At 43.5% G+C, this 13,056-nt stretch overlaps 1 long non-coding RNA gene across 1 annotated transcript in view; it reads right to left on the bottom strand.

Annotated features, from left to right (window-relative positions):
* Nucleotides 1-8,964: 8,964 nt before the first annotated feature.
* The window catches only part of LOC133046646 (uncharacterized), a 237,066-nt gene continuing 232,974 nt past the window's right edge, over nucleotides 8,965-13,056 (bottom strand). The window contains exons 10-11 of the long non-coding RNA XR_009690539.1: nucleotides 10,529-10,726; nucleotides 8,965-9,167 (exon numbers count right to left, since the gene is read on the bottom strand). This is a non-coding gene — a long non-coding RNA (uncharacterized LOC133046646). The remainder of the gene's footprint in view (nucleotides 9,168-10,528; nucleotides 10,727-13,056) is intronic.

The raw sequence follows: 13,056 nt of genomic DNA, 5'->3' as shown, positions 1-13,056 counted from the left end.
GCCAACATCTGGCAACTCTGTCTTTCTAGGAAAAAAACAGCTGGATTCCTTTCGTTCTGCACACCTCACATCTAACTCACCTGCAAATCCTTTTAGCTTTGCCTTTAAACTAGACCCAGAATCCAGCCCTATCTCATTACCTCCACTGCTACCTGATCCAGGTCAGCACCGTCTCTCCCTTGGGTACCTCCAGCAGCCTCTGCACTTGGCTGCTTCCTTCTGCTCTTGCCCATGAGTCTCTTCTTCTGCAATAGCCAGAGCAACTCAGGATGTACTGTGTAACTCTCCTCAAGACTCCCATCTTATTCAAACAAAATGTCAGCATCTAATGGGTCCATAAAGTTGTTCCCCCACCACACCCCCCTCTCACTCTTCCTCTCCAGTCTCACAGATCTCCTGCTTTCCCTCCTAGAGCCTTTGACCTTGTCTTTCCCATTCCAGAAACTTCCCACCCCCAATAACTGCAGTCCCCATTTGTTTATCTCCTGTGGTCTCCGCTCACACACCCATTTGATCAAAGGAGGCTTCCCTCATCATCCTAAATAAACAAGTCCCCAAGCGGACTTTCGACTGCATGTGTCACAAGCCAATAAATCACTAATGTCCCTCACCCTAACCCTGCTTTCTTTATTTCCTCCAAGTATCACATGTGGATCAGGTGTAGGAAAGGTAGAACGGAGTGGCAAAACGATTGACAAAAGTAACTGATGAAATTGATCCCTTGGGTTATATAGGAAGATGTCACTGTTCAGTCACCAAGTTGTGTCTGACTCTTTACGACCTCATGGACTGCAGCATGCCAGGCCTCCCTATCCCTCACCATCTCCTGGAGTTTGCCCAAGTTATGTCCATTGAATTGGTGATGCCAACCATCTCATCCTCTGTTGCCCTCTTCCTATAGTATCTATAGGAAGATACTATGATATAAATAAATACATTTTATGGGTTTTGCTGGATAGGACATGACTGGTTCAAAGCGAAATTTTGGACCAAGTGATACTGGGGAAGGGATTTCAAAACAGACTTGAGATATACCTGAGCTCCCTTCCAAAATAAGACCCAAGATAGGATTGGAAAAGAAGCCTTTTTGAGTAAAGAGACTGGACTGAACACAAGCATCTTACTGCAGTCCCTCATGAAACCTTGCCACAACTCTCATGACAGGAGTTTATAAAGACATAAACCTAAAAGGAAAATGAGAGGTGAAAATCACAAAACTTTGGGAGTTGGAAAGTTTATAGATAGGAAGTAACTCACCGAATAGCCCTGACTGAGCTGAATTCCAAGCTCACAGTAGGAAAATCCATGAACCAACTGGATTGATACAAGAGAATGCACAGAGGAACTTGGGAACCTGCAGCAGCAGGTACTTCTGAAACCTAGAACAAAGTTGCGGGGTTGGTTGAAATCCATTTAGTAGCAGTTAGATGCCTGGACCCTACCCCCCACACCCCACACTGCTGGGTACCTGACCCTCCGCTACTCTTGCAGGAGACTGACCGCTTGGTTTCAAGCGAGGATAAAACGGGACTCTGGACTAAGTGACATCAGACCCAGCTGATGGGATCTGATACCCTGGTTATCATTTAGAAACAAGGGGATTCAGTGACTGTGGACATTGCTGTCTTCTCTCCCTCTGTCCCTGTTGAACTTCCAGAATGCTGGTATCTAAGCCTTTGCCCTCTAGACCGAAGGTTGGAAAAATCTTCTTTGCTATGTTTGACAAGCTTGGGTGGAAATACCTGAAGATACCGACACAGGGGATTTCCTACCGACTGGCACAGCATGGCACTCCACAATAAGGTTCACAGTCAAGAAGCTCCATCCATTCAGACAACCACAGATGAAGAAATTTTCAAGAAAATTTCCACAAGGTAAGTTAGAGTACAAAATAAAAGCAAGTTGGAGGAAACAGCAATTATGCAAGAAAAAAACTTGCAAAAACTATCATTGATGACCTTTGGAAATTAATAAAAAGACATTACATCCATGAAACAAGAACAAAATACTATAGAAAAAGAACACATAACAGAACAGAAAACATTTCTTGAAAATTAAAAATGTGAAAACAGAAGTTAAAAACTTTGTAAAAAATAAAAAATGAAGATGAAACTGAGGAAAAGTTTCAGAAAGCATGTCAGAAAGATAAAGGTGTTCCCTGGTGGCCTAGTAGTTAGGATTTGATGCTTTCACTGTGGAGACCCAGCTTTGATTCCTGGTCAGGGAACCAACATGTATGCCATGCAATGTGGCCAAAATACAAAAAAAGAAAAAGAAAGAAAGAAAAGACAATAAAACAGAAAACAGGGAAGAAAAGAGAAAATAATTTGGAGAGCAATCCAAGAAGTCTCACTTGCAAACAAGAGTACCACAAACAAAGAATAGTGAACACAGAGGGGGGGAGCTTCATCAACAAAATAAAAGAATATTTCCCAAACTTGAAGAGCAAGAATCTACAGATTGAAAGCGAACTTCAAGTTTGCAGGTGTGAAAAAATATATTCACACCAAAGTACATTATTATGCAATTTCAAGAGCACTAGGAATAAAAGAAACATCCTACCAAGTTTCTAAAGTGTAGGGAAAAAAACAAGTCATATGCAACAGATTGGGAATTAGAATGAATTTGAAATTCTCAACAGGATGCAGGGAGAAAAACAAGCAGATAAGCAAAAAAGAATGGGGCAGTGACTTCAAAATTCTTAGGAAACATTATATCCAACCTAGAATTCTATATCAAGCCCAATTATCACTGATGTGTAATAAGTGAAAAAAAATAATTCAGGCATCAATTCTCAAAAAAAAAAAAAAAACAATAACTCCCACATGCATTTTCCCAGGATGCCACTGGAATGTATACTCTACCAATGAAGGTATAAACTAAAAAAAAAGACATGCCATATGTAATAGTTCCTGGGGGTGCCTTGGCAAATTACCACAAACTGGGTGGTTTAAAACCACAGAAATTTTACACAGTTCTAGAGGCTAGAAATCCAACATAACGGTGTCAGCAGGGCCATACTTTCCCTGAAACCTCAAAGAGAAGATTCTCCTTTGCTTCTTCCAGCTTCTGGTGGGCCCAGGCATTCTTTGACTTGTGGCAGTGGAATTCCAATCCCTTCCTTCATCAGGGCATCGTCTTTTCCCATTGTATGTCTATCTCTGTATCTCTTCTCTTCTTATAAAGACATCAGTCATAGTGGGCAAAGGGGCCCCCTCCCTGACTCCAATATGACTTCATCTTAACCATTTATATCTACAGTAAGCCTATTCTAAATAATGTCACATTCTAAGATCCTGGGAGAAACACGAGCTTGAAAGGGGAGGGACAATATTTAACCCAGTACAACACACAGAAACAAGAGACAGAAGGAATTCTCTGAATAATGGCAAAGGACCAGCCCAGGCTAATAGCATGTATGAGGGCAGAGATCACCCAGGCTGGACTGAACAGATTAGATGCTCATAGATTTTGTCAGGAAGGTGAGACTGAGATTTGGGGATTGAGCTAATGATAAATACTTAAAATATTAAACAAATAAATAACAGCACCAATAAAAAGGCCATTGTTAACTCCAAGAAAAACAAAAGATTAGTTCATAGCTCCGTTCTGCAAGGCATATATAAACATATAAAAGAAAAAATAAATGCTTATAAAGTCAAAATTATAGCATAAATATATGAAGAGAATGGGGAGATGGGAAGTGGTGGAAATGGAGGAAAGAAATAGTGATAAGTCTTTATCTTCCACAGGCAATGGATAAATTGGTAGATAAGGCCGCAAATTGAAAAAGCCAGAGTTAGCAATTCAATTTTATAGAGAGATATGAAATAAATATTAAAGAGTTGAAAATACTGGCCCCAGAGAAGGGAAAATGGAAGGGGAGGAGAAGGAAGGAATGTTGTTTGTCTAACAAATCTTGCAGAACTAGTTGAATTATGCATACTCATAACTTTAACTAGAAAAATTAAAATGAGACAGAAAGGCACAAATCAGGCCAATCATCAAGAGCCTTGTAATTGCACACTACACCATAAGTATATTCTATCATTAATGTATTTTATGATGAAACTCTACAGTCAGCTTAACACAGTTGTTCTCGGTTAAGGGAGCCACATGCCCCCACATTCCCACCCCTGTTCAGTTCAGTTCAGTTCAGTCACTAAGCTGTGTCCAACTCTTTGTGACCCCATGAACCACAGCACGCCAGGCCTCCCTGTCCATTACCAACTCCCGGAGTCCACCCAAACCCATGTCCATTGAGTCAGGGATGCCATCCAACCATCTCATCCTCTGTCACCCCCTTCTCCTCCTGCCCCCAATCTTTCCCAGCATCAGAGTCTTTTCAAATGAGTCAGCTCTTCGCATCAGGTGGCCAAAGGATTGGAGTTTCAGCTTCAACATCAGTCCTTCCAATGAACACCCAGGACTGATCTCCTTCAGGATGGACTAGGTGGATATTCTTGCAGTCCAGGGGACTCTCAAGTGTCTTCTCCAACACCACAGTTCAAAAGCATCAATTCTTCTGCGCTCAGCTTTCTTTATAGTCCAACTCTCACATCCATACATGACCACTGGAAAAACCATAGCCTTGAGTAGACAGACCTTTGTTGACAAAGCAATGTCTCTGCTTTTTAATATGCTGTCTAGGTTGGTCATAACTTTCCTTCCAAGGAGTAAGCATCTTTTAATTTCATGGCTGCAGTCACCATCTGCAGTGATTTTGGAGCCCAAAAAAATAAAGTCTGACACTGTTTCCCCATCTATTTGCCATGAAGTGATGGGACCGATGCCATGATCTTAGTTTTCTGAATGTTGAGCTTTAAGCAACTTTTTCACTCTTTTTCACTTTCATCAAGAGGCTCTTTAGTTCTTCTTCACTTTCTGCCATAAGGGTGGTGTCATCTGCATATCTGAGGTTATTGATATTTCTCCCGGCAATCTTGATTCCAGCTTGTGCTTCCCCCAGCCCAGCGTTTCTCATGACGTACTCTGCATATAAGTTAAATAAGCAGGGTGACAATATACAGCCTTGACGTACTCCTTTTCCTATTTGGAACCAGTCTGTTGTCCCATGTCCAGTTCTAACTGTTGCTTCCTGACCTGCATACAGGTTTCTCAAGAAGCAGGTCAGGTCCCACCCCTGAGGACATATCAAATTTGATAATGTCTGAAGGCATTTTTTACTTTCACAACTTGGAGAAAGGGGTATCTATTAATAGTAGGTAAAGAACATTCCTGTGGCTGAGCATCCTGCAATGCACAGAGCACAATAAACAACAAAGAATTTGTTGCATATCTGAGGTTGTTGATATTTCTCCTGGCAATCTTGATTCTATGCAGCCCGGCACTTCACGTAATGTATTCTGCATGTAAGTTAAATAAGCAGGGTGACAATATACAGCCTTGACGTACTCGTTTCCCAAATTAGAACCAGTCCATTGTCCCACGTCTGGTTCTAACTGTTGCTTCTTAACCTGCATCCAGGTTTCATAGGAGGCAGGTAAGATGGCCTGATATTACCATCTCTTTAAGAACTTTCCACAGTTTGTTGTGATGCACACGGTCAAAGGCTTTAGCATAGTCAGTGAAGCAGAAGTAGATGTTTTCTGGAATTCTCTTGCATTTTCTATGATCCAATGGATTTTGGTAATTTGATTTCTGGTTCTTCTGCCTTTTCTTAATCCAGCTTGAACATCTGGAAGTTCTTGGTTCACGTACTGTTGAACCTTAGCTTGAAGGATTTTGAGCATTACCTTGCTAGCATGTGACATGAGTGCAGTTCTACAGTGGTTTGAACATTCTTTGGCATTGCCTTTCTTTGGGACTGGAATGAAAACTGACCTTTTCATTCCTGTGGCCATTGAGTTTTCCAAATTTGTTGGCATACTGAGCACAGCACTTTAACAGCACCATCTTTTAGGATTTGAAATCAGTCAACTGGAATTCTATCACCTCCTCACTTTGATTGTAGTAATGCTTCCTAAGGCCTACTTGACTTCACACTCTAGCAGTCTGGCTCTAGGTGAGTGATCACACCATCATGGTTATCCTGGTCACTAAGACCTTTTTTTGTACAGTTTTTCTGTGTATTCTTGCCACCTCTTAATATCTTCTGCTTCTGTTAGGTCCATACCATTTCCGTCTTTATTGTGACCACCTTTGCATGAAATGTTCCCTTGGTAGCTCCAACTTTTTTGAAGAGATCTCTAGTCTTTCTCATTCTAGTTTTTTTCCCTCTGTTTCTTTGCATTGTTCACTTAAGAAAACCTTATTTCTCCTTGCTATTCTCTGGAACTCTGCATTCAGTTGGGTATCTTTCTTTTTCTCCTTTGCCTTTTGCTTCTCTTCTTTTCTCAGCTATTTTTAAGGACTTCTCAAACAACCACTTTGCCTTCTTGCATTTCTTTCTCTTTGGGATGGTTTTGGTTACTGCCTCCTCTATAATGTTATGAACCTCCATCCATAGTTCTTCAGGCACTTTGTCTACTAGATCTAATCCCTTGAATCTCTTCATCACCTCCACTGTATAATCATGAAGGCATGATCATGATTAAACCATTGACCATCGATGTATATCTCAACCCCTAGTCCCTCTCCCCTCCCAAGAGGTCAGCAGGTTGGGCTATAAGTTTCAAACCTCTAATCCTAGTTGGTTTCCTAATCAATCAGCCCCCATTCTTAGGGATTTTCTAAAAGTCACTTCATTAACATAAACTCTGATGTGACTGAAAGGAGCCTGTTATGAATAACAAAAGACACTGTTTGCATCTTCATCCTTCTTTTCACTTCTGAAATTCCAAAGGTTCCTGTCCCAGGAGCCTGGATGAAGCCCAAAGGTCTACTTCTCATTATAAATCACCTTATTACAAGAAGTTGCTGAGATCCTCTAGGTAAGAAATCATAAATGACTGAATTAAGAGGACTCTAAGGTAGATTCCACAGGACTTGAGACTGGATGTAGGTGTTGACAGTGGAGTCAAGACTGAGTTTCCTTATCTGGGTATCTGGGTGGATGCTGAGCCCATAAACCAGAACCAGGGAAAGGGTGAAGGGCGAGAAGAAAAGTAGCTTAGCTGGGCAAATTTCATCTGCAAGCCTTACAGGCCACGGGAGGTCAAGGTGAAGATACTCAGTAGGTAGGGTTCTAGGGTTTAGAACAGAAGTCTAGGTGGCAGTCACCACATTAGGGTTTCTTTTAAGCCTCTGTTTACCCAAGACCTAGCATAGTGGCTGAAACTTAATAAAAGATCCATATTAAATATGTATTGGCTGGATGAAGGAAACCCATGTGTACCAGTTTCCTGTGGCTGCTATAACAAATTACCACAAACCGGGCAGCTTGAAACAACAGAAATTTACTGTCTCACAGTTCTGCAGGCCAGAAGTCTGAAATCAGTGCCCCTGGGATGAAATCAAGGTGTCCACAAGGCCCACAGTCTCTCTAGGACAGAATCCAGGAGAGACTTGTTCCTTGCCTTTTCTAGTTATGGTGGGTGCTGGCATTTCCTGGCTTGTGGCTGCATCACTCCCATCTTCATCTCTCTCTTCACATCGGCTTGTCATCCTCCATGTCTCTCTCTTCCTCTCTTATAAAGACACTTGTGATGCAGACATGGGAAAGAGACTTGTGGTTGGCGGGGGCAAGGGGTGTAGTGGGAGGGATGGATTGGGAGTCTGGGATTAGCAGAGGCAAGCTGTTATATAGGTCCTACTCTATAGCACAGGGAACTATATTCAGTATCCTGTGATAAACCATAATGGAAAAGAGTATGAAAAAGATACTGAATCACTTTGCTATAAGTAGAAATTAATACAACATTGTAAATCAACCATACTTCAATAAATTTTTTTAAAAGAACACCTGTGATGGATTTAAGATCTTCCTAGATAATTCAGAAAAAGCTTCTCATTATAAAATCCTTAATCTAATCACATCTACAAAAACTTTACATTTGAAGTAACAGTCCCAGGTTCCAGGAACATGCTAGAATAACCTTATATCCTTAGGGGCCACCATTCAGCCAGTTACACCATGGAAATAGGGTGTAATATTTCCGTGGAAAAATAAGCCTTAAAATCCTGAAAAGGAAGACTAAAATCCTGAAAGATGACTAAGCTAGATGCGGTGGTTTAAATTGCCCACAGATCATTTGCTTCTCTCTTCAAGAAGCGGACTCATTTACTTCTCCTTGAATATGAATTGCATTTAGTAATTCACTTCTAACAACAAAATAAAGTGGAGGTGACACTGTGCAACTTTGGAGATTAGGTCCTAAAAGGCACTGGGACTTGCTGTATGCTCACTCTCCCTTCCATCCTCTACCCTTGGGACAGGACTTCAGTTGTCTAAAACCTGGACCAACATCTGCCTGCACCTAACAAAACACTGAGTTAGAGCTGCTCAGATGCGCCAGCATTTCTGACTCACAGAAGCCATCAGTTAACATGTGCTTCTTATTTTAAGCCACTAAGTTTTGGTGTAATTTGTTATGCAGCAATAGATAACCAATACAAAGGGCAGTGAGAAAAAGCCGAATGCAGCAATAGCAAAGCAAAACCAAAAGGATACCCTTAAGAGGCAAGATGTTGGTGAGTACTGCAGGGGTGAGGTAAAAAATTCAAACAGTGGCGGCAAGCATCCTGGAAGGCCTATGAGTTTGAGTTCCTCTGTGATCAAGTGGACTATGTTATGTATTTCAAAAAATATCTGGTCTGAGGATGAAAGCAGAGAACTGAATTGTATTAGAAAAGATGCATATACAGTCCTAGCATGTGTCAGAAATGGAGTAAGGGGAAAAAAGTAACAACTAAACAAAACCCAACAGCTCACATTCTGGCGCTGCACTATCTTCCTGGGAGACACTAGCTCTGTGGTCCTAATGAATACTTATTTCTTGTGTCTGATGATACACCCATACACATTAGGTACTATTATGCCTATTTTAATGAGGAAAGTGACGCTTCCAGAATTGGGGTGGCTTTTTACAGTTTCACAGAGTCAGGACATGAACCCAAATCAGGCTGATTTCAAAATCCATGCTAATCCCACGGCACCACCCATGTCTCTTTGTAGAACACTTATTTACATTCCTTCGGATTTTTTGAATTCTCTTCTTTCGGCCTTCTTAGTGAGAAATCTGCCAGTGTTCCTCTTACCCTGCTCCCTTAAAAAAAAAAAAAATCCTTTAATTATTGTTCATTCCTGAAATTAAGTGTCTACATATTTGACTAGAGAGACACAAGAGCTGAAAGGGATGGAATGCGGGAATTCTGAATTGAAAGCCTCTTCAAGACTCTTCCTCATTCTCTTTCCCCCAGGCTGGACGTGCAGCTATTCTGCCTGGCAACCTTCCTTTTCCCTCCACATCCCCCACCCCTCCGGAGCTCTGTCTGGCCGGAGCACAGAATTGTCTCAGCCCCATTCCCCCTGGAAATGTTGAGTCTGCGTTGACACTGACACCCACTGCGCAGCTGTTGCCATGCAGCCAGACCAGAGACCTTCCGGAAATTGTTTGCATTCAGGCGCCTCCTGTATGCCCAGCAACTCTGCAAGGCCTGGCACCCCAGGACTGCTCCTGGGGTAGGGGTGCTGCTTTGCTTCTATTCTTCTTTTCTCCTTCTCTGCTTCCCTGAAGGCCCAGCAAATTGAGAGTTCACAGCTAAGAAGGAGAGGTACTTCTCTCTTGCTATCGAGAATAAGCTGGGTTGGACAGGGGAGATTACATCTATTTTTTTCCTTTGTGGTTGTAGACAATTATGATCATTTAGATCTCATTTGGCTTAAGTGGCACAAATCCAATTCCAAATGGATTTGGCAAAAAGAGAAGTTTAATAACAGCGCCTTGGAGTATCTCCAAGAAAAGTGAAGAAAGGGCAGCAATGCTGCCTGATGGGTCGCCATGGACGGTTGTGCAAGCTGCACACTGCACAACCCCAGGCACTTCCTGGAGTTGTGCAGGGTTCCACTCGTATAGCTCCTCTCAGGGTCCCTTGTCCAGGTTTCAGGGATAACTGGAAGCAGGGTCTCAAATGCTACCAGGACTCTCTCTGCATCTCTGAAATGGACTTCTCTCTGAGTATTGACTGAATCTCTCCCACCATGGGCTAGTTTCATCCAGGTGGTAGAGGAAGACTTGTCAGTGAATGGTTCCTACAACTTCCAACATCAAGGAGGCACTGACTTGTAAGGTTATTGGTTTTACAAAAAGGCTCTGATGTATGATTTGAGCATAGTGTCCGTCATTCTACTCATCAAAGAGCAGGATGGCTGGACATGGGTATTACCTGTACCTTAGCCTCAGTCAGATCCCCACCTGGACCCAGCATGTCTGCTCAGCTGGAGGCAGGAAATGTCTGAGCAATCCCTTTGGGGGAATTTAAGGCTTTTAAGCCTGCTTTTTTGGTCTTTTTTTTTTTTTTTTTTAAATCTCTAGAGCCTTTCAGGAGCTCTAACTACCTAACAGCAGGTAGGACAACATGGAAGTAAAATGGCCCCAACTCAAGAGTAGGTGTGAGTTAAACTTACCTCCTCTGGGACTTTCATTTGATGTAGTCTTAAGAGTTTGGCAACATGGGAGCCTATGTTCATGGTCTGAATGTTTGGGGGGACATTAGGATCCTTCTGTGGTCACATGCAGGCAGCTCTCAAGCTCTCTGTCTTGAAGGCAGAAAATACCAATTCTCTTCCCAAACCAACTGCCCACAGAGGCTTGGTAACTGCCTCCTTCAAAAGAGAGAAGAAACAATAATCTCGTAATTGTTCATCTCCCTTCCACTCCCTCTCTAGCCTCCCACTTCCAATACAAGCTTGGAGGCTATGCCCACTTCTTGCCCTTTAATTTTATCCAAGATAGCACTCTCTCCGTGTCTCTTTTGAACCCTTCGTCTTTCATCCCAGCTCTCATCAGTCACCATGGCTTAGGCGTTTGAACACGAAAGCCTGAGAAGGATTCCCTGGGTGTCATGAAGTCAAGGGGTTACCATGAAAAGGGACGGGAGAGGGGATGTGCGGAATGAAGAAAAAGGAATACAGCTGCCACGTGCCATAAATATTCTCGGACCATTTAATCCACATGGAGCAAGGGGGTGTATGACTATTAATGACCAAAATAAATAGCAATCAATTATGATGATGGTAATTATGCTTTTGAAATTAGCCTGGGAAAGGATGACCGAGGCAATTTTTTATTCCAGCTCAGGAAAATGGGACGCCAGCTGGGGCTAATAAGAGCTTTCACTAAAGCACTGAGTCTCGTCCAGCACTGCAAAGAAAGTCCTCTCTGTGCCGTGGCCCGGCCCGGCCCTGACATGCCTTCTGCTTTTTAACAAGAACTGAAAGGTGGCGAGACAGACAGTTCTTGCCTTGGCACCAGGCGAAGGCGGCCTTTGAAAAGGCAGGGATTATTTGCAATGGCTCAGTGCTGGGGAGTTTCATTTCCTTTACCCTCTGTCTCCATGCGCCTGGGTTCCAGCACCGGCGCGGAGGACCTGGAGCAGACTAGATTGGTTGGCACCGGTGGATGACCTGGGGCAGAGGGTCTGGGCAGGGGAGGACGGGACAGGGCAGTGTGCGGTGACTGGCTGGATAGGGAGACAGAGGGAGACAAATATGTGGTTTCAGTACAAGGGACGGTGTGTCCTCCCCCGCACTTCAGTCACTCCAGGAGCTGTTGTGGAGGTAGATGGTCACTAATATTTACCTGCCAGCCCTTCCATCCCAAAGAGCATATTTACCCAGGCCCAGGGCAGCCCTGCCCGGCCCTGCCAGCCCCACTGCTCCTGCACACCCAGCGCTCTTGGGAATTTCATGGAAGTCACTTGCTACTGGCCCCTGCCTCAGTTTCCCCTTTTGGCCTTTCTCCATGTTGCTTGATTTCTTGCTCTATTTCTCTCTCTCTATGAAAAAACTGAAGAAGTTCTCTCACTTGGCCAACTAGAGCACCACTGAGGACTTTAAGGGTTATTGGGAATAAAATTTCCCAGCCTTTGAGTCCTTGGTGGCTCAGAGGCAAAGAATTTGACTGCCTGTGCAGGAGACCCAGGTTCCATACCTGGGTGAGGAAGATGCCCAGGAGAAGGAAATGGCAACCCACGCAAGTATTCTTGCATGGAAAATTCCATGGACAGAGGAGCTTGGTGGGCTACACTCCACCCGGGTCAAAAGGGTCGGACACAGCAAAGCCCACCCGCACACGCACTCACAGACTCAGGATCCAAACCTCTGATACAGTCTCGTTACCGAAACCTGGGTCAATGCCTCACCTTCATTCAGTGGCTCTCAGCCTGGAGTGAATTTCCCTTCCCCTCTTCCCCTCAGCTGAGGGGGGGATGCCTGGAAGTGTCTGGATGGCTCGAGACAGTTTTGGCTGTCACAGCTAAGGTAGGAAGCACTAACTCCCCAAAATCTAATGGGTATAATCCAGGGATGCTGTTCAACATCCTATGATGCATGCAACGGATCCCACCCAAAATGTCAGTAGTGCCAAAACTGAGAAACCATGCTTGATTAACAGCTAAGTAAGCATCTGATAACCACCACCATCACCCTGCCCTCCAAGGCTGGCATGCTGGAAAGGCTATGTGGAAATCTGAAGGCACCAGCCAGAGGCCCAGCTGAACACATGCCTAGTAAGTCATCAGTGACCCCAGTCTCCTGGCAACTGCTCTGGCCAATCAGATTAACAGATCCGGGAAACTAAGGTCACAGAGGAGGTTACAGAAGCTCCCTTCCTAGCCCTTCTGCCAAAGACAGGGTGTTCCTTCTGTGTGAGCAGAGAAGGGACTTTGAGAGAGGAGAAAAGAGGGTCCCTGTATATGCCAATTCAGGTTGTCTGGTAAAGCTCCAGAGTCTGATGAACCCAAGAAGTTCTCCTGAGAGATTAGCGTATGGCCAAGAGTTAGAAACAATCATTGAAATAATCATTGAATCATGACCCTAATCTCAATGTTCATTTGGCAGTTGCATACAAAACCTTGGGCCAGGTGCTTTGCATACCCTATTTGATTCCATCCACGCAACAGGATGCAGGATTTTCATTTCAAGTTTACAGATGA

This window comes from Dama dama, chromosome 25 (assembly GCF_033118175.1).
Source record: "Dama dama isolate Ldn47 chromosome 25, ASM3311817v1, whole genome shotgun sequence".
Classification (NCBI taxonomy): Eukaryota; Metazoa; Chordata; class Mammalia; order Artiodactyla; family Cervidae; genus Dama; species Dama dama.
The sequence above is the reverse complement of the archived record's forward strand: the minus strand, read 5'-3'. Positions and strand labels throughout refer to the sequence as shown.